The 25,015-nt window shown below is 42.5% G+C and overlaps 1 protein-coding gene across 10 annotated transcripts in view; it reads left to right on the forward strand.

Moving 5' to 3' along the window:
- APBA1 (amyloid beta precursor protein binding family A member 1) overlaps positions 1 to 25,015 on the forward strand; it is a 156,115-nt gene that overhangs the window by 29,832 nt on the left and 101,268 nt on the right. The gene's annotated exons all lie outside the window — the stretch shown is intronic.

Consider the following 25,015-nt stretch of genomic DNA (forward strand, 5'->3'; position numbering starts at 1 on the left):
CCCACCCAACACATGCAGCCCTTTTCCAGTGTCCCAAATTACACACCAAGCTAAAGCTATCAAAGCAACCCCCACCCCAAGAAAACAACCCAGAGATGTTACAGCTGCTTGAGCAAATGATGTGGGTTTGCTGGCTTAGGCAAAGGTGTATTGGTATAAATACAAAACACCAAAACCAAAAACATATTTTAAAAGGGTGGGGGCAGGGGTGTAGCTATAATTGCGCGGCTGGGTTCAAAGGACTGGGCCCCCCTGCTCTACCCCTCCCTATTTTCTTCATTATCTCCCTCACTTGGGATGGCTGCCAGGAAGAGGGGTGAACACGGGCCCCCTCTCCCCTAGCTACGCCCCTGCGTGGGGGAACAAGCTAAAGCAACCCTAACCCACCCCAGAAAAACCAGCCATAGATGTTGCGACTGACAAGTCTCCAAAAAAAGATAAAAACTAGGGTGTTTTTGGTTTTTAAAAAATCAATTTCTTGAAGTATTTCTGCATTTTTAGCAGGGCTTCCAACCAATGCATAGCATCTGCTGGAGTTTCTATTGTGGCTACACATTCAGGCAGGCCATTATTGTATTAAATAATACAAGCAAGAGTAGAGCAGAAACCCAACAAAGTTCCTGGGCTGCTGGAGTGAAGTGTGTGTCACAGGAAAGAGGAGTGAAAAGGTGTACCCAAATGAGGAAGTGCAGGCATGCTATAGGGGGAATCTGCACCCTCCTGCTTTAGTCCCTAAGCAGCAGCAGCAGCTGCTGCTGCTACTACTACTACTACTACTACTACTACTACTACGAATACTTATATACCGCTCTTCAACCAAAGTTCTCAAAGCAGTTTACAAAGAAAAATGCATTAATAACATGGTCCCCTGTCCCTAAAGGGCTCACAGTCTAAAAAGAAATGTAAGACAGATACCAACAGCCACTGGAGGGATGCTGTGCTGCGGCTGGATAGGGCCAGTTGCTCTCCCCTTGCTAAATATAAGAGAATCACTATTTTAAAAGGTGTCTCTTTGCTCAGTAAGCATGAGTAGTTAGCACAAGCTGCAGCTTGTGCTTAATCTGTCCACACATACTCCCACAATATTCCACACTGCTGTTTTCAAGACAGTTTAAAAGTACTACCTTTTTAAAGACTTATTACTTCCTGCATTGGAGGGCTGATTGTCTTGAAAAATGCCAGGAAGGGCCATTTGCTGTCTCAATGCCCCGCAACTGTGCCTGTAGTCAAGCTGGTATAAATCACTGTCTGGAAAACTGCTGGTACAAGAAACCCATGGAGAAGGGAGGAGCAGAAGCTGTAATGACTGTGATTTTTACAAAGAAATTAGAAAGATATAGCAACCAAACAATTAACGTGACAGTTAACAATTAGCTTGGTACTTTTAAATTCATTTGCCTTTATATTGAAATAAGCTGCAGTAGATTCCAAGTTGCCCAACAGAACTATAAGCAATAAATAGTTGGTTGAGATACATTATACGCATAGTCACATGCAGACATTCCTTGCTGATTTTGATCTCCTGTGTTCCAACAAAACAGATTAAAGGCTCTGTGACTTGTTGCCCAAGAAATTAGTTAGCTGCTAGTGCACTTTCAAATGAAAATCTAAAATATTCTCTCTCTTCTTCTGACTTGTGGCATTTATTTTTCTGTTTATATTTTTCACCAATTGCTTTCTTTAGGCACTCTCTGAGTCCCACAAGTGTTGAGTGCATTAGCATGTCTTGAGTAATGAGCAGGCCAGCAGTCAAAGCATGAAAGAAGACATCGCAGCTGAGATGGTGCTTTTAAGCAATGACATCCAGAATCATTGACATGAAAAGGAAACAGCATTATATACTACATATATGCAATCTAAGGACAGTTCCAAGTAAACGTTTTTCCCCTCTACAAACTTGGGAATTGGGGCACAGTGACCAAGAGCTGATTTTTCCAGATGTTGGTTTATTGTGTGTTAAGCTCCTGCAGTACTTACTGGCAGGCTCTTGCGCAGGATCCAGATGCTTCTGCAGAATCCTGTGAGTTTGGGTGCTTTGTCCAGTTGCAGCAGTTACGCTATTTTACAGTGTCAGCTGCTAGCCAGCGCTTACTTCCCCATCCCTTTTCATTACTACTTTAAAGAGCTTGAAAAGAACACAGTAACCAAAGTCTAGAAAAGCCCTTAAACATTCAGAAAAACTACATGCCGCAGACTTCCTAGGACTCTACCACTTCAGATGACAGGCAAATAATCATGTATTGGGATGCTCTCCCTGCTTCCACAGTCAAAAAACACCTCCACATGGAAAGCAAGGGGGGCATGAGGAAGGTGTTTAGCTCAGCTTTCTGCTTGGTGTTCTAGACTTTTATAAGCATGGAGATCTCGATTTGTGGATGCAGTTCCCCACCTGAAAATCTGAAATAGCAAAGACTTTTTTCTTAGTGTTTGAACTGACTCTCGGTGCATGTTGAAAAGATTTTAGAAGGTTAGATTGTTCAAAGGCCATGCAGTTACCTACAGCCAGAAAAGACCAATCTATATCATAGATTTACATTGAGTTTCCCATTTCTGTTTTGGAGATTTCTATAGCAAAAGTGCCTAAGAATCACTTTTATCTGCCAAGTAAAACAAGCTGATGTATCTAAATGAGGCCTCAGCGGGTACATTTTAAGTACATATAATTTCTTAAAATGAACAATTGTGTTAGAAAATGGTACAGTACGTTGCTCATTTAATAACCTTTTGCTCAAGACTTGTATTAAGCTCCATTAGGTTGGTAATTAGAGGCTAATTGTAGAGAACTTCACAAGAATTTGCATTTTTATTTCAGACCATGTCTTTCTGTTTGTATCTCTCTCCTTTTAATGTCTATCCAAGGAATGAGCCCCACCTCTCTTTTTTAAAATTTGTAGCCATGCCCAGAACTTTTCAGAAACAAGAGCTGGTAGCTATTAGGTAAAGCACTGCTTCCCCTCACACACCCATGAAATGAGAAGTAAATGTTCTTGCATTTTACTGATAAGTAGGGTCATAAATATTCATCATTTGAAAACAACAAACTGCAAAGCATTGGGGTTATAGCACATGACATAAAGGTGGGTCCAGTAAATTGTCCTGTTGATAGGCAGGAGCTGGATCCTAACAGCTACAATGGCTTATCAATTGAGTGTCCCTACTAAGCAGTTTTTAAGCACTCTGCTTGATACTGGTTCATGTATGCAGTAGAGGGATATTGAGTGTTTTAATAGATTTCTTTGTTTCAGTGTGTCTTGTATTGCCTTCCAGTTTCCTTTTAAACCGGACTGCTTTGAAAAATAAACTTATAGTTGTTTTAAAAAATATAGTTTGATTTACATTTTAAAATAGATGGTTTAAAAATCCTCTATTTTTTAAAAAAAACAATCCTCACTTTGCCTTGGCAACAAATGCAAGACACAGGGAGGCAATAGTACTAGTCTGCTGAGCAGTAACTGGACAAGGATATGGACAAATTGGAGAGCATTCATAGGAGAGTATGCTTTGAAATGCACTGTTCTGAAGCAGAGTATGCTTTGAAATATACTAGGCTGAAAAGTACTGGGAGTGATTGGAAGACTGAAAATATGTTCTCTGTAAGCACTGTATGACATTCAGACAAGTCATTTGCTCACACACTTGCTACATTATGCTTGTTTTTTGAAGGGATTAAGAAAAGAACTGAGGCTCATGGAGAAAGTGGTGCTAATGGAAACCCATTCTGAATAGGTTTCTGAGGCAGAAGATGAAACTCTGTGGACCACTGGCAAAGGTTCTTCGTGAAGAAGTCTACCCCGATTACAGAAAATTCTATCCCAACTGTTGCTTCATAATTGTAGAGCTAGAAACTAGCTCTTCCTTTATGTGAAAGCTGACATTCTCACAATTCTGAGCAGTATTTATTTATTTAATAAATTTGTATACCACTCACTACCCAAGTCTCTAGGCGGTTTATAGCATAAAACAAACCAAGAATTTAACAGTTAAAACCTATAAAAACCAGATTAAGATATCTATTAAAAACACCAACTAACTAAAAAGCTTGGCTGAAGAGATGTGTCTTTAGTTGTTGCCTAAAAGTCAGCAGGGATGGAGCAGCTCTAATCTCGCCAGGAAGTGCATTCCACAGTCCTGGGGCAACTACAGAGAAGGCATGCCTTTGAGTTGCCTTTGAGACTATCTGGCAGCACTCTCAGACGAACCTCCTCTGAAGATCTGAATAGGCGGTGGGGTTCATAACAAATAAGGTGTTCTTTTAAATACCATGGGCCTGAGCTATTAAGGGCTTTATAGGTAATAATCAGCACTTTGTATTTTGCCCATAATTCTATTGGTAGCCAGTATAGATCTTTTATAATCAGAGTAATGTGGTCTCTACAGGATGTCCCAGTGACCAATCTGGCAGCAGCGTTCTGCACCAACTGCAGCTTCCGGACTGCGTACAAAAGCAGCCCCACATAGAGTGCATGGCAGTAATCAAGCCTGGAGGTTACCAAAATGTGTGCCACTGCCTTAAGGGTCACTCAGAGGGCTGTTTGCTAACCAGTAGAAGCTGATCAAAAGCACTCCTGGCCACCATCTCCATCTGAGGTAGAGAGAGGGTTGTGTCCAGAAGTACTCCCAAACTGCGGACCTGTTATTTCCAGGGGAGTGTAACACCATCCAGAACAGGCAGATCTATCCCATTTTCTGAACTGCAGCTTCCTAAAGTGAACCGCTCTGTCTTATTTGCATTCAGTCTCAGTTTATCCCTCATCCAGACCATTACTGCCTCAAGACAGGCATTTAGGGAAGTTATGCCATTGCCTGATGAAGTTGACATGGAGAAGTAGATTTGGATGTGTACTGATAACACCCTGCACCAAATTATCTGATGATCTCTCCCAGTGGTTTCATGTAGATTTAAAAAGCATTGGAGACAAAATGGAGCCCTGAGGAGCACCATACAAAAGCTCTTGCTTTGTAGAGCAGCAGTCTTCAAGTAACACCTTCTGAAATCTGCCCAAGAGGTATGAGCGGAACCGCTGCAACGCAGTGCCCCCTACACCCAGTCCTTACAGATGATCCAGAAGGATATCATGGTCGATAGTATCGAAAGCTGCCAAGAGATCCAAAAGAACCAATAGAATTGCACTCCAATTTGGAGATCATCCCCCTGAGACCGTCAATTCCCCTTTGGAGATCATCCATTAGGCTGACCAAAGCAGTCTCCACCTCATAACCTGCTCAGTAGTGGGTCTTCTCCCCCCCCCCATGTGTGTGCATTGCACACATGCAAGGGGATGCCAGAAGGGCTGAGCAAGCCTTCCAAAGCTCATTTTGCAGCCTTGCTCGTTGCTGAGTGCGTGGGTGAGGGAGAATGAACAAAACACGTGCAGCCGGTAAGCAACATGGCTGGGAAATAAGGGCTGACTGGGAGGAGCTCAAGGAGCTGGGTAGCTCAGGTTCTTTGAACCTATCCACCTTATTATAGCTCCATCCCTGATTCTGATGTATTTTGTAGTCCCTTGATTATTAATAGGTGGAAACATCAGTCCTCTCTAGCAGAGATGGGCAACCTGAGGCTCTCCAGCTATTGTTGGATTGATTATTGCTCTTGTTATCCCAAACTGCAGTAAATTGTAAAGCCCTGCTCCATAGTGGCTGCACTGATCACATTCCGTTTAGTAGCAGACAGAGTGATGTGTGTTTTTCCTAAGGTTCCAACCATCAGTTATTAATCCGGTTCCAACATCAGTTATTAATCCTGCACACCTGAAGATGATTGTTAAACTCCTGCTCTGTTTTGGAAGGTGAATGCAAGCTACCAATTAAAGTATAATTTAAGAAGAGCATATTGAAAAAAATAGCAGGAAAATGAAAGTGTTTCAGAATAAAGCCATTAAATATTTCATGCAAATATATTTTTCGTGAAAATGTTGCATTTTTGTGACATTCTGTGGTACGACAATGTAGCTGGAGGATAAGTACATATTAGCTCTGCTGCTTAGAACTATTCACTATACAGTCTCAAGTACTGGCAGTCAGTAATACATTTTTGGGTGTAATCTTGATCTGTTGGAGAGATTTGGTCACTGAATTAGTGGCCTACTTTATGTACTTTAAAGAAAGTCCACTTTAATACTGAATGTTACATTAGTTTAAAATGTTCACCACCTAGAGTCTTTGGAGGAGGCGGAATGAATGAATGAATGAATAAATAAATAAATAAATAAATAAATAACCCACCTCTTCTGCCATTTGAAATGTGCAATGTCACTTCAAGCCATTTACATCTAAGGATTCAAAATCTTGAACACCCAGGTCTTCAGTCCTGGGAAGTATATTGAGCCTTATTGTCTTCAGTAGCTGACATCCTGACTAATGAAGCATGCACATAACCAACAATTTCACGCACTCAGTGGGAATGCCCATGTGTTCCCTTTATGTGTGCATTTTTGCACAATGGAGCAAGCAGGCATTTCTCCCAGAGCGCTTTCCTGCATTCCCAAAGCCCTCTGTCATAGCGGAAATATGTCGCTGCCCTCAGTTTCCGCTGTGACAGAGGGCTTTAGGAATGCAGGAAAGAGCTCCAGGAGAAGTGCCTGCTTGCTTCATTGTGTAAAAGATGCGTATAATGGAATACATGGAGCCAGAGAGGTCCTGCTGTATACCCAAAGTTGCTGTTTATGCACATACTTCTTTAGTCAGGATGTCAGCCAGTGGAACCTACAACCACTTGTCAGGCATACTGTCAGAGTTCATTCTACAGATGGTTGTCTTGTCTGAGAATGAAGCACCTTGTTCTCGGGTCAAGCTAACTACATAACAAGTGAACAACTCCTGCACAAGTGGTAACGTTTAAAGTCTAGGCATGCCTTCCTTGAAACTAAACTCTGTGCTATCACTGTGTGTGAATTTAAGGTGTCAGCTGAGTATCTAGAAAGGCCCACGATGATATCGCAACTGACCATGTCTTGCAAAATCTTGTGACCTTAATTAGGATATGGTGTGTCACAGTTTCAACATGAGTATTCAGAAGACTACTTCACTTGGCCAAAATTTGCAAGGGAAAGGCAAATCACAACAGATTCTTTATAATCTGAATTGACTCAGAGTCTAAGTGGTATTCTCTTCCTCAGCAAATGCTATATGTCCTACCACCTGTTCTCTGGACCCTTGCCCAGCTTGTCTTATTTATCTGCCAATAGTACTATCAGGGAGTGTCTGGTACATATTATAAATGCTTCTCTGAAGGAGGGCAGGATGCCTCCTTGCCTTAAGGAGACTACTATTAGACATTACTTGAAGAAACCTGCAATAGATCATCAGGAGAATTGGTGTGCAGGGTGCTATCAACATGCTGATGACCCCCACATAGATTTCTCCTTATCAACTTCATCAAGTAATGGCATAATTTCCCTAAATACATGCCTGAAGGCAATAATGGGCTGGATGAGGGATAACAAACTGAAATAGAATCCAAATAAGATGGAGGTGCTGACTGTGGAGGGTCAGAGTTTGAGAGATGGTTTAGATCTGCCTGTTCTGGATGGGGTTACACTCCCCCAGAAAGAACAAATATATAGCTTGGAGAGTTCTCTTGGATCCCAAACTCGCTCTGGTTTCTCAGGTTGAGGCAGTGGCCAGGGCCTTTCCCAGACGGCAGCCTTAATGCAGGATTACATGACTAATAATTAGTCACATAAGCCGCAGCCTGGAGCCAAAATAATAACAATTCTAGGGGAGTTTGTGTAGGGCTGATTTGATGCGCTGTCCCTTTGTTCCTTTTGAATTTTTCCCATGGGCCGTTTCCTATTGCTTGCCTCCACGTCTTGCTCAGGTCCCTTCTAGCCAATGGCTTTCTAGAGTAGGTGGGATGCCATGCCTCCCCACCCACACTGTGAATGAATGTTGTGTACTTCTAAGAACTTTCATTTTAATGAATTGAAAACTTTTTTTAAATTAAAAATGCTTTTTACTTGTTTTATGGGGGTCTTCCACTGACTTGCAGTACCACTGCTGAACATCAATGCCAACATAGAACCTGCCCTTACATAAAGCCTGTGTATGTAATGTAACCAGTGGGACTACTTGGGAGTAAGAAGTTCTGCTTGTGTGTAGAAAATTATTACTCTGGATGAAGGTTAATGAAGTGCATGAGAAAATCCAGCACCTGGGAGGGAGCCTGCCCAGCCGCCGGCTTGGCAGTGCACCCTTGACCAGCGCCACCCATGCCAGCACTGAGGCACGCGTAGCAGCCTGACTCCGAGGGAGGGCTCCGTCTCTGCAGCCCGGCTGGCACTTGCTGCCAAAGAGGGCAGACTCTGAGGAAGAGCGGGAGTTGGCCCACCCTGACCAAGGGAAGTGGTGGGTGGGCAGATCCTTTTTTAATTTCTCTCCCCACCCCCACCCCCGGTCTCAACTTGTGCAAGAGCACCAGCTTTGCAGAGTCGGTGGTCTTGCTGGGTATACCGCAAGATTACCCAGAAAAAAATATTTTTAAGGAAGAGAAAAACTCTGAGGCTTTAGGAAAAGTCATTCTGCCACTATCCCTCCCCCCCCCGTCCGATACATCTCAGAAGAAACATTAGGATACTTCGAGGTATCCCAAAAAGCCACCATAGAAAGTTGAACTTTTTAGTACAGGTGTAATTTGGGCTAAGCTCCAATGCACAGGGAAAAACCACAATCGTGTATGGAGTGCTCCTCGATATCTCACAGGGACTTCAAGGTGTAACCCCCCCCTCCCCGATATGCAAACACACACACCAACTGCCATGGTACTTGAGATTAAATCTGCCATCTGGAAATGGCCCAGGAGTGCTTTTTATCAGCTTCGGCTGATACATCAGCTACACCCATTTCTGGAGGAATATGTAGAGTGGTACATATGCTGGTAGCTCCAGATTTGGAATATCTTTTCTGCTTCCTTTTTAGTACTGACTGTAGAGGAGTAAGGAGATTCCTAGTGGAGTTCTCTTTCATATTCAGCCTTTTCCTCAGAAGAGAATGACCCAGGCTGTTAAGATTTCTCTCCCATAATCCATAGAACTAGTAGAAATTTCTGTGGCTATTTGTATATGCAGTCTTACAATACAAAGAAAGCTTTAAAATTAATTATATGCAGAGTATTCAATCCACCACTTCATGTGTTAACTTAATTCATCCTCTTTAGCAGTTCTCACTGTTTAAAAACACTTCTATTTTTACTGTTGAGCTGCTAGTGTTTATCAGGGTGGTGAGGAGAGAAAATTGTTAAAAGCAATACTACATTTTTCATTCTTCTGTGGAGAAAGGAACTTACTTTCTTCTCTGCATTAAGATGAGAAAAACTCATTAGGCTCTATCCAGTGTAGTAAGTGCAGTGTCTGAGAGACGAGGGACCCCCATTGGCCATACCAGGGCCTAGTTAGTTTCCCCTAGTTAGTTTCCCCTAGTTAGTTTCCCCTAGTTAGGCTCCTGGGCATGAGCACTCGGAATACCGGGCCATCGCAGGGAATGAGAGGCCTGTGTGCATACCCTGTATCTCTGTCTAGTCTTCCTGGAGTTCTGAGCTTATCTTTGGTGTGCCGGCAATGGATTGGATCAAGCTCACAGTGTTTGATAATTATAAATAAATAGAAAGTGGTCAATCCTTCCAGCTTGGTCATACGCTTTCATTTTTAACTTCTGTATGCCAATACTTGATGTTTATGGTTGACATCCTGACTAATGAAGGACGTCACGCTAGTGCAAGCCTGCTAAACTGTCTGGCTAGATCAGTAGTTTCCTGTTCACCTAGCTCTGAATTTCAGGAGTCTAAGGGTCAAACGTTGCATGCATGCAAACATACACTGTAGAGATGTGCTTCAACTGAAGTGCCTCTTTTGGTCAAAAATAGCTGGGCAGGGGGGAACCTAGCCAGGAGCTGGGTGGGGAGCTGAAGGTTCACTTTCTCCACATCCCATTTTCCTGCTGAAAAATGCAAGTATAAATATCTGTTTCAGGTGTAAATTATTTATTTATTTATTTATTTATTTAATTTATATACCGCCCTTCCAAAATGGCTCAGGGAAGCAATATTTGGTAGAAAAACGGGGTGGGAATAACAAATTTAACCTCCACCTCCCCACAACCCTGGTGCAGTTGGCTTTGCTTCTTGTGCTGCTGTGTTTAACCAAAAAAGAGAGACTTCCCATGGGAAGCACTCTTCTATAGCACATGTTTGGATCCATGTGTAGTTTGGTCCTGTTGGTATGGTGCAATTGCCCCAAATGCTTTTACTCTGAACCTAATAAATCTCCTTTCAGGACTCTTTTAGCTTTGAAAGGATTTAAAGCATCCTGGATGGGGTGAGGGATGGTGGTGCACTTCTCCCCAACCCTAATTGCCACTTTCCAGGATACAATAAGTTGCTAAGGGATCAAGCAGCCTAATCTCCCTCTTCGCCCACAACAACCCCACTTTCAATTGCTGCTCAACTGGCCTCAGCAGTCCACGGTTCTTGAGCAACATGAACATACTTGGTTCTCATGCTGTTTTTTTAATTTACAAACTGAGGAATGTCCTTGGTCTTGTGGTAGCAAGCAAGACATGTACCCTTAGCTAAGCAGGATCCGCCATGGTTGCATATGAATGGGAGACTAGAAGTGTGAGCACTGGAAGATATTCCCCTCAAGGGATGGAGCCACTCTGGGAAGAGCATCTAGGTTCCAGGTTCCCTCCCTGGCTTCTCCAAGATAGGGCTGAGAGAGATTCCTGCCTGCAACCTTGGAGAAGCTGCTACCAGTCTGTGAAGACAATACTGAGCTAGATAGACCAATGGTCTGACTCAGTATATGACACCTTCCTATGTCCTGAGTATGCAGAAACCTTTTCTTTATCTGTGGGTAATCCTGATTCACTGGAATTTAATTAGGTTGCAAACTAGTTAGGATCACCATTGTCCCATAAAACTGGTCACTGCTGCGTGTGTGTGTGTGTGTGTGTGTGTGTGTGTGTGTGTGTGTGTGTGTGAGGGGTGGGGGCGGGTTACATAAAAACAGTTCTGCTGGATCAAGCCCAAGGTCTATCTAGTCCGGTATCCTATTTCACACAGTGGCTTCCCAGATCCCTCTGAGAAGCCCACATTCAAGGGGTGAGGGCATGCCCCCTCTCCTGCCATTGCTCCCTGCAACTGGTATTTAGCAGCATCTTGGCTTTGAGGCTGGAGGTGGCCTATAGCCACGAGACTAGTAGCCATTGATAGACCTGTCCTTCATGACTTTGTCTAAGCCCCTTTTAAAGCCATCCAAGCTGGTGGCTATCAGTACATTCTGTGGCAGAGAGTTCCAAAAATTAATTATGTGCTTTGTGAAGTACTTCCTTTTGTTGGTTCTACATTTTCCAGCCTTTAGTTTCATGGGATGACCCCTGGTTCTAGTGTTGTGAGAGAGGGAGAAAAAATTATTTGTCTACTTTCTTAACTCCATGCATAATTTTATACACCTTGATTATTTCTCTCCTGAGTTGCCTCTTTTCCAAACTACAGAGCCCCAGATGCTATAGCATTCCCTCATAAGGAAGGTGCTCCAGGCCCCTGATCATCCTGGTTGCCCTTTTCTCCATCTTTCTCAGCTCTACAATCTTAAGATACGGTGACCAGAGCTGCATGCAGTACTCCAAATGGGGTTGCACCATAGATTTGTATAAGGGCATTATAATGCTAGCTTTCTTCTTTTCAGTCCCCTTCCTAATGATCACTAGCATGGAACTTGCCTTTTTCACAGCTGCTGCACACTAAGTCAACACTTTCAACGATCTGTCGACCATGACCCCAAATCTGTCTCCTGGGCAGTCACCGACAGCTCATCAGCGTATATGTGAAGTTGGGGTTTTTTGCTCCAATATGCATCACTTTACACCTGCTTACACTGAATCGCATTTGCCATTTTGTCACCCACTCAACGAGTTTGAAGATATCCTTTTGGAGCTTCTCACAATCTGTTGTGGCTATCACTACCCTAAATAGTTTAGTGTCATCTGCAAATTTGGCCACTTCGCTGCTTACCCCAACTTCTGGATCATTTATGAGTAAGTAAAAGAGTACTAGTCCCAGTACTGATCCTTGGGGGACCCTACTTCTTACTTCCCTCCATTGTGAAAACTGTCCATTTATTCCTATCTTCTGTTTCCTCTTCTTCAACCAGTTACTAATCCACACATGAACCTGTCCCCTTATCCCATGGCTGCTAAGTTTACTCAAGAGCCTTTGGTGGGGAACATTGTCAAAATCTTTTTTGGAAGTCCAGGTATACTATGTCAACTGGGTCACCTTTATCAACACACCTGTTGACATATTAGAATTGTGCACTTAGGCAGATAGTCATATATGCCACACACTGTGCAATACACTGAGAAGCACTCCCTCCCCTGCTGGCATTCTACCTTCACAACTGGTTTGATTGGATATCTTTTGTCTACTAATTAGTATGGATTATTGCATATTATCTTACTGCTAGTTGTCCACTAGACAACTAAGTCTAGTGGACAACTAAGTCTTCCATAAGGAAGGCACTGAACATGTTTTTTAAGGATGGTGTCTGAAATCATGTCCCTCTTGAAGTCCCTTTTGGGGGGCTAAGAGGTTTTCTCTGTGACTGTGGCTTGTTTCTTGCACCGGTGCTTTATTTGCCACTTCTTTCTTTTTAAATGTGCATTTTGTATTTTAGCATTGTACAACTGATCTGTGCCAAAAATTTTAACATTTTGATGTGTTAAATCTCTGGATATGTGAAGGGGAGACTCATATAGCTGAATGAGATGGATTAAAGAAGTTGTATTTTTATGTTCTGATGCCCACATAGGAGATGTTATTTACATTACAATTGAAACTGTTATACACTTGAGAAAATGTTTCAAAAATACATTTAATGTGTCCATAGAAAGCAGTTAACCAAGAAAACAACATTGACACAGTTAGATATTGCGCTTGTTTGAGAAACTATATAATGACACTTCATTCATTAGCAAAATCCCATCGTTTGATCATCTGAATAATTAGGGATTGATTGCGTTCTCATTTTGCTAATAACCAGTGGTTCATTTTGGGATTTGAAAAATTACACATTTTTGCCTCTCTTGCCAAGGCATCTGTGGATGCCCTTAATTCTTTAGCTGTGAAATTGAAAGCAATATTTTTAGGGATGTGCACAAAACAGGTTTTGCATTTTTCTTTCAAGCTTGAAACAAAATGCAGATGGCTGAAATGTTTCATCAAAACAGTGGTCGACCTGGTTGTTTCATAGGAACAAAACCTGAAACGTTTTGTGGGTTTCAGCCATAGGGAACAATGGGAAACTCGAAAGATCCCATTGTTCCCATGGGTAGCTCCTAGGAACACCAAAGACTGTTGGTGGGTAGGGCATGATAGGTGCTACCTAGCACCTGACCCATACAAGAAATGGACAAGCAGGTGATTTTAAACATTTAACCTTTTCCCCAAACCTCCATAGGATCACAAGCCAGTGCCAGAAAACCTATCAACAAGGGGGGAAAGGCCTCCAAAATGGTGCTCAAAACATTGAAATGTTTCGAATAGAGGCGGTGTTGCTTTGTTCTGAGCTCAAAAAAAGCCCTATGTTTAAAGGGCATTCTGTTTCATGCTCGAAACACACAAAATGACCTGTTTCAAGTTGAAATGTTGTACACTTCCCTAAATATTTTGTGCAACTGAAGCAAAACCAGCTCCTCTTTCTAGAGATTAGCATAACCCTGTTTAGTTTTCCAGCCTGAGAAACATCTCCTTCTCCTCCTCCCCGTCCCCCACCCTTGAGCATTCATGCCACATGTTTGCACTAGTTTTTGCAACTAGAATGGATTTCACCACTTTTCTGCTTCTTCTCTGTCCCTGTTCTGCATAGTCCTGGTGGCTGCACCATGACATTGCATGAAAGGGGGTGTTGAAGGCTGTCTTACCTTAACCCTCCTTTGTGTGGCAGAGTTTATACTTTGTGAAGTTAGCATCTCAGCGGAAACCCTTCTTCCTGATGAACCAGCTTTTGATGCTAAGAAAGGAAGGAGCATTCCACATAGTGAACACAGTTTAACATTTATTTTTCTGTCCACAGGCTGAAGTGTTACAGCCTCAGGAGTAATCCCCCCCCCCCACTTTTGGGGGGCATGTTTGACTATGCTCTTAGGTGTGTTGTATCAAAGACTGCCCTTGAGGGAAGGGACTACTGTTCCATGTTCACAGGAGTTGGGTCCCAGTACTATTGCACTGCTATCAGCTGTGCAGTCATGAAGGCTCTGATATCTTCACCCATCTTAAGATGGGAACGTTTTTCTGTCTCAGTACAGTGACAGTCTGTAAGACATGAGTATTAAGGGTGCCTTTCGCAAAACTTGCCTTTGTATCAGTGTTGTAATATTTTGCAGCTATTTATTATAGCTATATGTTCCAGGCATATAACCAATAAACTGTTTAGAACCGGAGTGCCAATTGCTTTAAACAAGTAAAAATTTCCGACTTATTTTTCAGCACTGTTACTAATACAAACACAAATGTATGCAGCTCCTTTAACTTTGTGAAGTGTTCTACGGTCTTTATTGTGTTTTGCTTTTGCAACAGCTCTGCATGCTCAGTCACTGTTAAGTGTGATGTATTTATTTATTGTTGAAATTTTATACCACCTTTCATTAAGCTCTCAAAGCGCTTTACAAAAAAATTAGCACAATATGACTATAAAAATTACACAATTAAAATATTAAATTGGAAATAATACAAATGTAATTAAAAGCTTAAAATAATGCACAATATAACCATAAAATACAAAGCAGCAGCAACAAAAACATTCATATAAAGGCCTAGGTAAAAAGCCAAGATTTCACTTGCTTTCTAAAAACTCTGATGGAGACTGAGGAATGGATGCCCACCAGCAGAGCATTCCAAAGTCTGGGGGGAATAGCTGAGAAGACCCTGTCCCACAAGCACAACAGTTGAGCCTCTCTCATTGTCTGCACACGGAGCAGAGGGCATCTCCTCTGATGACCTTGTCAAGTGGGCAGAAACCCTTGGGAGCAGGCGGTCTCTCAGGCATCCAGGGGCTTTAAAGGTAAATACACCTTGAACTGGTGTATTCAATTTATGATTCAAAGTATGATTTTTATTATGACTTAAAAGTACCATAACTGGAGTATCCATAAAACAGAATAGCTTGATGTTACAAAGTTTGCTGAGTTATGAAAGCTTCATAATTCTTAATTGATTTGAATTTACATTGTTTCTTTTAACTACAAGCTTAGTATGCTCATTCAACCACTCTTCAGAGGAAACCTTTCCAGCTAAGAGAGCGAAAATGTTTTGTATCAGATGTGTAATATTTTTCCATTAACCTCCATGATTCGGGAGGAAGAAAAAGTACCAGCATTGTTTGTGTTCTATAGTGGCAAAGTAGCACATATTATTTCCCCATGAGTGCTCCATTCTCTGGTCTTTGGTGCCCTTGTGCCTGGCTTGTCTGTTGTAAATAAGCAGTCAGCAAAGAAATACTTGAATTCTATTTTTAGAGCTTTTATGTGTTAGCCATTGAAATGTATGGAAACTGTAAGCACTTGTCTTTCCTTCATTTTTGCAGACTTTAATATGCTTGGTTCTCTGCAAGTAATGTGGCGATCTGAAATCAATATCTGCTCATCCCAAGTTTATCTGATATCTGGTTATAGGAGACTGAAAGCCATGCTCAACCTAGGCTTCAGATTTTTCTCTTGTTTTGGTTCAAGTCATTATTGTAACAATGACTTAAAGGATTTGGTTGGGGTGTCTTTCAATATCTTGAAGAGGGTAGAGACAAGTGTATAAACAAGTTATAGTAAAAACTAATCTACCTACTTTCCTTTCACTATCCTTACAACTGGAATAAATTTGGTCCAGATTGGTTAGGCAGTTCACAATTTGGCCCACTTGAGCCTCAAACGTTCATGTGATCAAACGAGATGGTGGCTCACGTTCAAGATCCACCATCTTGAATTAGGATGGATGATATAACAAACCATGCATTTGAGGTGTCCCTATGTGTCATAATCATATGCCAAATCAGTTCCCACTTGCACCTCAAACATTCACGCACCTACCATCTTGAATTGGGGTGGGAGACATCATCACAAACTATGCCATTGAGGCATCTCTGTGTTTCCCTACAACTGTAAATTTGAATTTGCTTCAAATCGGTTATGTGTTTCACAAGTTGGGTCACCTGCTCCTCAAATGTTTTTGCATCTGCCATCTTGAATTGGGGTGGATGACATCATCATAAACTATGTCACTGAGGTGTCCCTACAATTGTACCTGATTTGGATCATATTGGTCCAGGCATTGTGAAGTTGATAGGGGACACATGGATACGGACACACACACGGAGAGATTGGGAACAACTGTAGTGTGCCATCCATCAAAAAAAGTATGCATGTGCCTTTTGAGCCAGCCAAGAGCCCATCCTTGCTGCTAGCAATCAAACCTTTGCCCTATACCTTTGGAATCTGGGTTGTGGCAGGCACCCCTTGGGGCACTTCCACCCAACCCACTGTTCTGCCCCAGCAGACCCCTTTCTGCCCCAAATCTGCCCCAAAGACACTCCAACATTGACTATTCCTAAGAAAGCAGCCCTTAGGCTAATTCCATGGGAGTCTGGGTTGTGGCAGGCACCCCTTGGGACACTTCCACCCAACCCACTGTTCTACCCCAGCAGATCCCTTTCTGCCCCAATTCTGCCATGAAAAACATCACCAGGCAGCACACACATTGATGACGACAACAGCAGAGCTTTGCAAAGAGCCGGGTTTCCGAAGCAGGCATCATATGCGCAGCAGACTAGTAGCCAACAGCAGCATCAAATGCGCCCTGCCCTCCCTTACCCGCCCAAGTATTTGTCATCCACACACAGGGACTGAGACTTCCATGTGATGTGGGTGAAGCAGGGAATGGCAAGGATACAAAACAACATACTCCCACATAAACAAGCTGAAAGAATGAAGACTGATGAACAATGGCACTCAATTTTTTGGTGCTGTTATTTGGGCATTTTGCGGCAGTGCGGAGCCTGTGGCACCCCAGCGCAGCAGCACCACCCATCTGTGGATTTAAGCAATATTTCAGTAAAAACCCTGATGATGCAACAACTCACTATATGACCCAATCCTCATTGTTGGGGACTGGGGAGACCCGAGTTCAAATCTCCATTCAGCCATGAAACTAGCTGGGTGACTCCGGGCCAGTCACTTCTCTCTCAGCTAACCTACTTCACAGGGTTGTTGTGAAAGAGAAACTCAAGTATGTAGTACACCGCTCTGGGCTCCTTGGAGGAAGAGCGGGATATAAATGTAATAATAATAATAATTATTATTATTATATATTACTGTCTGCTAGACATGGGTGGGTGAAAATTAGCATTTCACAGTATACCTGTGTATGCGTGGCTGTGTGCTCTGTGAGAGGGTTGGAGAGGGTTTAGGGCAGGCCTGCTCAACTTTGGCACCCCAGCTGTTTTTGGACTACAACTCCCATAATCCCCAAACACAGTGGCCAATAGCCAGGGATTATGGGAGTTGTAGGCCAACATCTGAAGGAAGGCCAAAGTTGAGCAGCCCTGGTGTTGGGTTTGTGCTGTGGCCTAATGCTATATGCTGCTCTCAAAGTCTGAGTGGCAGATGTTTGTGAGGGGGCACCAGTAGCATCAAGCTCATCAGTGGCCACCACTGGTGGTGGGGGCGGGTTGGGGTGGGTGGGCACATGTGCTTCTGTCTGTGCTGCCGCTTTAGTCAGTCAAGTCACAGAGTCCTTTGGGGTAGGTTGGTGCATGTGTGTCTGTCTCTCTGTGCTGCCGCTTTAGTTAGTCACAGAGTGCTTCTTTCTATTTTGGAGAAATACAAAGAAAAGACTCATACAACAGACATTTTATTTGTTGGTTTTTTTGTTTACATTTTATGTCCCGCTCTTCCTCCAAGGAGCCCAGAGCGGTGTACTACATACTTACAGTAAGCGTCTCCTCACAACAACCCTGTGAAGTAGGTTAGGCTGAGAGAGAAGTGACTGGCCCAGAGTCACTCAGCAAGTCTCATGGCTGAATGGGGATTTGAACTCGGGTCTCCCCGGTCCTAGTCCTGCATTCTAACCACTATACCACACTGGCAAAGCATTGCATTTACTATCATCACATTATCAGCATCAGCAAGCATCACAATGTTTATTTTTTTAACATTTCACATTTGTAACCTTCATTCCAACATCAAGCCTTTTTTAAAAAAAGGCTAAACGCACAGGAGAAGCAGCAGGCTGGTCAGCGAGGCTAAGGAAGGGTGTAAATCCTGAATAATGGCAGCTCCCCTGGGAAAGTGGAGTCAATGGTGGAGCAGGCAATGAATTGAGCTCTCTCTTCACCCACACATGCAGCAGTAAGGAGGAAATGGTGCCCTACACCAGCATATATATTCCTGGTGCAAACTCAGTTCTCTCTTTCTGGAAATGGGAAATAGAGCCATCAATTCAATAAAGGCAGCTGTGTCTAAACTCCAACTAGTTTCCTTTCCAATGCAAATCTGAAGTTTAAAAATCTGTCAGTCGGGATGTCTTCCTGTATCATGTTACCTCTCAAACCCTCCCCCTCCCCATATTCCACTTATATACTTCCCAGTGTGTTAATAGCAAGTGTATGCTTTTTGCTTTAACCAAGCATAATAGCTTGTGCTTCCCATATACCTTGAAAGAGACTTGCAGTGTCCTTGCTGGCATTTTGTTTTGTTTTCTGCAAGGGCTTAAATATTTTAAATGCAAACAGGACAGGGCATGTGGAATCTTAATCATTACACAGAAGATAATAAAGAGGGAGAAGGGGGGGGCAAAGCTGTAAGAAGTTTCTCCTCCAGGCGCTCCCAGCAGCCCCCCAGACAGAGTGGGAAGCTCTGGATATTGTTACTTAGAGTTGACAATGAATTGGCTGCTCTCAGCTTAATCATTTCATTCTCCGCACACAATTGCATCACAATACAGCTCATTTCTCTTAACTAAATGTCTTCAGAAGCTGTGTCCCTTTTGCATATCTTATCATCTGCTATGCTAATCCTTCTGACAAACAGTCAGTTGCTGCTGGAGTCTGGAGAGACAAAAAGGACAATTTGCAATGCAATGCTGATGGAGCGCTGAAGCGTTTTCTGAAGTAAACAAAAATTGGATCTGAGAGGAGGTCATTTCTGTTTGTAAATGAAAATTATCAGAGGTCTAGTTCTGCTTTTGATTTGTAGACAAATCATCCAAAATTGCCATTTTCGGGCACAAATCGATTTGTGCCCAAATCGAAATGCTCAAGCCTACCTCCCACCCAACTCCACTAGCAGCAAGGACAGACTTTTGGCTGGCTCCAAACCACACATGTACATCTTTCAGTGGGTGGTGCACTACACGGTATGTCAGCCTTTATAATTCAGAAGGTTTCCCAGACTAAATTTCACAGCCATTGTCCCTTAATATTTTCCATTTTATATTAACTGCAAAATGTGAGTGTGCTCCAAATTTATATTTAGAGCCACACATCTGCATTCATCCCATGTTTGTTTTCCAGAAAGTGGCTTCTTCAGAAATTGTGTCAACTTTGTTTGTTTCTGTTTGACCACCTCTTCCCTTGGTTGCTGTAACTCCATGGTCTCTCTGTAACTGGGTATTGGGCAAATACAAAAACCTTCCACGTTTAAGCTTACACAGGATGAGAAAAAACTGATAGCTGCTGAATGTCTGAGGATGTGTTTGCACCAGAGAAAAATCTCCCTTCAGCCCCCCACTTTCCCCTTGAGTTAAAAACCAACTCGGAGAGGCTTGTAAAAAGAAAAGAACTAAAAAAAGGTTTTATTTAATTATTGCAGACTGCTTCTATCTGAGGCTTTCTAGCTTTCTTAGATACAGTTAAGAATATTTAGTAGATTACAAAAATAGAATGTCTTCAGCACGTTTAAATGTTTATAGAGTCTTTTGCAACACCCTAGGTAGGATGGGCATAGGCTAGTGTTTTTTATTTCAATTAAGTTACAGGTAACTATAAACAGTATCAGGAATATGCAAAACACACACACACACACACACACATGTTTCTAATGCACAATCTAATAAACTATTCCCTATGCTGAATTCCTTTTTCCTTGAACTCACCCAGTTCCTGAGGAGAATCAAGCTTCCTGCAATCTTTTATTTTAAGGATCTACAGAGTTATTCCATGAGAGAAACCTCCATGCTGGCTTTGACCATGAGGGAGCAAACTCCATTGCCCCTCACTAAGCCTTTCTGCACATGCTTCTCTCCACAAAGACTGCCTTTCTTGTTCCCAGAATTCCCCACAACTGCTCTCTAGGTCCCACCCACCTGGTGCACTGATTGGCTGCCTGGAGTTCACCAGCATGTCAGTCAAGACAAGGGTTCACTCCCTGTTAACTCTTTAGAGGGAGGGGTGGCTGATCACTACATGAATAAACAAAATATAATTAGTTTAAGCTTGTGATGATGATGATGATGATGTTGAGATTGTGCCAAAAATATAAAAGGTGTTTTGCAGCCAAAAGAAGAAGGCAGGGGTCTCCTCAAGGAGTTTATAATCTGAAGTTTGACATGGAAAGGAGTGGAGATTTAATGAGAGTTAAGAGTAACAAGGAATGAATGCAACAAAACAATGCAGATTCATATATTTAGACTTCATTGTGGTGAATTGGTTGGATTTAAAGTTTTTGCTCCATGAGCAGAGGGTGCTTCTGTTCATAGAAGTGGTCCTTTCACAAATGGAAACCTTAGATACAATCCAATATTTTGATGTGTATCTCTAACTCTGGAATGTATGTAATGTAAAGTTTCCTTTTTTGCTATGACGTTGTATGTACAACATTTCTGCTACCAGTACGTTGTGGATGGTGATTTACATGGTGGGATTCACAGATGGCATGAGTTTTAAGGAAGGATTGGGAAATGGGTAGTCTTTTTTCCGTTTTGCTTTCACAGAATTTTAATTATGAGAGAACATATATCAAAATAGCTTTTGAAGAAGAATTTTTATTTTGTGGTTTGTTTTGTAAACATCAGTGACATTATTGTCTTTCTCAAATTGTGTGTTGAAGAAACAAACATCTTGCTTCTTTTCTAAAGGTTTTTTCCCTATTTATTTCAAGATGAATCTGTGGATATAAACAAACAACACTGTAAATGACAAACCACCTGGCATTGAGTTACATGCCATGAAAATGCAGATGCTGCTGTTTTCTATTAATACTGCCTATATTGGCAAAGGGTGGTAGATTTTTAACTCAGTGATTAGTAAATGATAGTATTAATAAATGATACTTTATAACATACAGATCCTTGGGTATGGGTAGCCAATAGGTATCCTGAAATTAAAAAATAGGTATCCTGAAATTAAACTAAAACTATGTTTTCTTGAGATTTTATAATTGCTTGCTATTGTCAGATTTGACAAGTGTCAACTTTAAATAGATGCGATATTTAGAGAGTTGCACAACGGAGACAAATGACAAAAGTTAGAAATGGTTCTTATTGCCAACCAGTGCCCAGAATTCAGGTGGGCCAACTAAAGCGTTTGTGTATTTACAAGTTTAAGGGGCTGGTTTGGATGATCATCCACCAGCACATGCAATCACACTGGGGCTTCTCTGAGAACAAACCCACCCTGACGTCACTGCCAAACGTCCTGATGCACTCCCAATGATCCTTTAGTCACTTGAGAGGGATGTTCATCTGACTTGTCCCTCTGCATGTACTCTAAACCTTATTTTAGAGTACATGTAGAGAGGTGATTCAGATGAACATTCCTCTCAAGTGACTAAAGGATCATTGGGACATCTAGCAGAGACGTCAGGGTGGGTGCGTTCTCAGTGTAGCCCCAGTGTTGTTGCATGTGCTGGAAACAATGGTCTCAACCAGCCGTTTCTTTCTATCACGCACATACTTGTGCATGCATGCGTGCACTCTCTCTCTCCCCCGCCCTCCATCAGTGCAGATATCAAGATGGTAATTTATGATGGGGGGAAAGAAAGTAGCAGCCACCAATAAGAGGGCTGTCTGTGCATGGAAATTTAAAAGTATAGGAAAGCGAAATTTTAAAAAGTTCTAAAAAGTTTAGCACATACCAGCTCAAAGTGGTGTGGCCTTCAAAGGCGGATATCCCATTTTCAGAGGGCTGCATTCTTACTGAAGCAGATGAAGCACTGATCTAGAGATCTGAACAAGCAGAAGTCTGGATGCTTGCTGCTGTGCTTGAGGCTGTTTGAGACAGACTGCTGCATAGAGCTCTGAACTGGGCAATGCTTTTTGTTCTGCTTGTGACTCTCCTGGGCCTGTCCTGCCCAAGAGCTAGGCAACCAGCCGGACGCAAAATTCCAGAAGTACCTCCCTCAGCATATCTTGGAGCACCTCTGCCTGCTCTTCTGAGGCAGCTTGCCCGCTAGGTGATAACCCTGGCATTCCAGGAATCTGATCGAGAGCTGATTGACCTCTGTCAGCTGCCTAGGAGGGAGACATAATTGCGAAGCGGAGGAAATATGGATGTGTTTGTTACCTATTATACAGGTGAAACTCGGAAAATTAGAATATCGTGCAAAAGTCCATTAATTTCAGTAATGCAAATTAAAAGGTGAAACTGATATATGAGACAGACGCATTACATGCAAAGCGAGATAAGTCAAGCCTTAATTTGTTATAATTGTGATGATCATGGCGTACAGCTCATGAAAACCCCAAATCCACAATCTCAGAAAATTAGAATATTACATGGAACCAAGAAGACAAGGATTGAAGAATAGAACAATATCGGACCTCTGAAAACAATAAGCATGCATATGTATTCAGTACTTGGTTTGGGCCCCTTCTGCAGCAATTACTGCCTCAGTGCGGCGTGGCATGGATGCTATCAGCCTGTGGCACTGATGAGGTGTTATGGAAGACCAGGATGCTTCATTAGCGGCCTTCAGCTCTTCTGAATTGTTTGGTCTCATGTCTCTCATCCTTCTCTTGGCAATGCCCCATAGATTCTCTATGGGGTCAGGTCAGGCGAGTTTGCTGGCCAATCAAGCACAGTACACTGTATACTTTTCAGAGGTCCGATATTGTTCTATTCTTCAATCCTTGTCTTCTTGGTTCCATGTAATATTCTAATTTTCTGAGATTGTGGATTTGGGGTTTTCATGAGCTGTACGCCATGATCATCACAATTATAACAAATTAAGGCTTGACTTATCTCGCTTTGCATGTAATGCGTCTGTCTCATATATCAGTTTCACCTTTTAATTTGCATTATTGAAATTAATGGACTTTTGCACGATATTCTAATTTTCCGAGTTTCACCTGTAAATGAGGGTAGTATCTTAGTCTGCTTTTGCTAATGTCATTTCTATTGTTATGTGCTCAGCATAGAAGACAAGAAACAAGAGAGAATTCTAATCCACCTAGGGCAGCAAAAGAAAGCTGGGGTAGTCTTGGTTCTGTGCAGTACACCAAGTACCGATTATTCATGTGCAGAAACCTGTCTGAATGTGCATTGATGCTGGATCAGGGTGTATAACAATGACTGATCCAGGAGCACCTAATGCCAGAGCAATGTTGAAGCAAAGGCCATGTGGATCTGATCAGTGGCTGGTGAGAGACCACTGGTAGCCCCCATGTAAGCTGCTCTGAGCTTTTTCAAGAGACAGCAGGATACAAGATAATTCTTTTTTTTAGTCAACTGATTTGTCTGCTGCCAGAATTCTCCCCATAGTGCATCAGTGCAGAAAAAAAGGAAGAGAGAAGACTACCAGTCCCTGAGATTTTATTGAGTTTACAGGTTGGATTTGCTAAAAACCAAGAGCCTCTTGGAAATGTAGGAAAGCTTTGCTATGATATTATAGTGTGTGACACATGGGAAAGATGGCCCTCTGGGACCTTGGGAGACTTAATGAGGCAAAAATCTGAACCATGCTGCTGATGGCCGAGAGTCAAACCATCCATCAGAAGTGTACTGCTCAGAGGTCTTTTGCTGTGAGCAGTCTTCTGTAAATGTTACAGTTCATTTTGGGGTCTAAGCCAATTTCATTTTCTTTGGTGTAACTGTTTGATGTAAATTTGATGTGTGCTACTGAGTGTGATGGTTTCGACAGATGACTTTTCCTCATCTGCATTGATGATTCCTAAATTGTGCTTGTGGTCTGTTGTGTGCTCTTTATTAGGCTTCGTAAAAGCCATCTTTCCTTGTCTCCTAGAACTCATTTGGGCACTATGCAAAGGTTGCCTGCTAAGGGTCATTCACATTTTGTGAGGCAGATGAGTTTGACACTTTTGTTTTTAAAGTTTTATATGTGTCAAAGTTAAGGTCATAGTTTTTGATGTGTTGAAAGTTTTTTCTTTAAAAAATGTTGTTTAAATTGCATCGTTTTTGTTTTGTTGTTGTGAGCCATGCAGGGAACATTTGTTATGGGGTGGCTATATAAATAACGTTACTGTTTTATTTGTGCACCATGCAGTGAAAACTGTAATGTTTGCCAGGGAATAATGTGCATGCATGGAGTAGGGCAGACAGAATGGAACACAGCGGCCATGACCTTGGGAACTCAAATTGACCAGTGTGAACCCAGGCATGGGTCTCCTCCAGTGTTCTTGTCAGACTCCCAAGGGACGAGGTGGGCTCCTAGCCCTTCTTGAACTCCAGAATGACTGGAGCAACCCCCAAAAGGTCAGCCTCAGGAATAGCCAGTGGAAGAGGTTAGCTTGTCATCTGAGCCCTCCTCCTGGCTTGCTGCATTCAGCCAGTTCCTACTCCTGGCTCCCATACTCAGAAGCAGCCCCTCGTCATCAGCTGCCTTGTCTTTAAATACCACAGTGCAGAGCGGACAGGGCTTAAAGCCTACTTCCAGCCCCGCCCCCTTCCTGACCTTGCTTCCTGTTTCCTGCCACACCCAACTTAGCTGTCTCCCTAGAGCTGTTTCCTGCAGCTCTCCCTGCCTTGCCCTCTCAACCCCACTGAGATCCGACCAGCCTGGGCCCTTCTCATCCGTACTGCCC

The sequence above is a fragment of the Hemicordylus capensis genome, chromosome 2 (genome assembly GCF_027244095.1).
Source record: "Hemicordylus capensis ecotype Gifberg chromosome 2, rHemCap1.1.pri, whole genome shotgun sequence".
NCBI lineage: Eukaryota > Metazoa > Chordata > Lepidosauria > Squamata > Cordylidae > Hemicordylus > Hemicordylus capensis.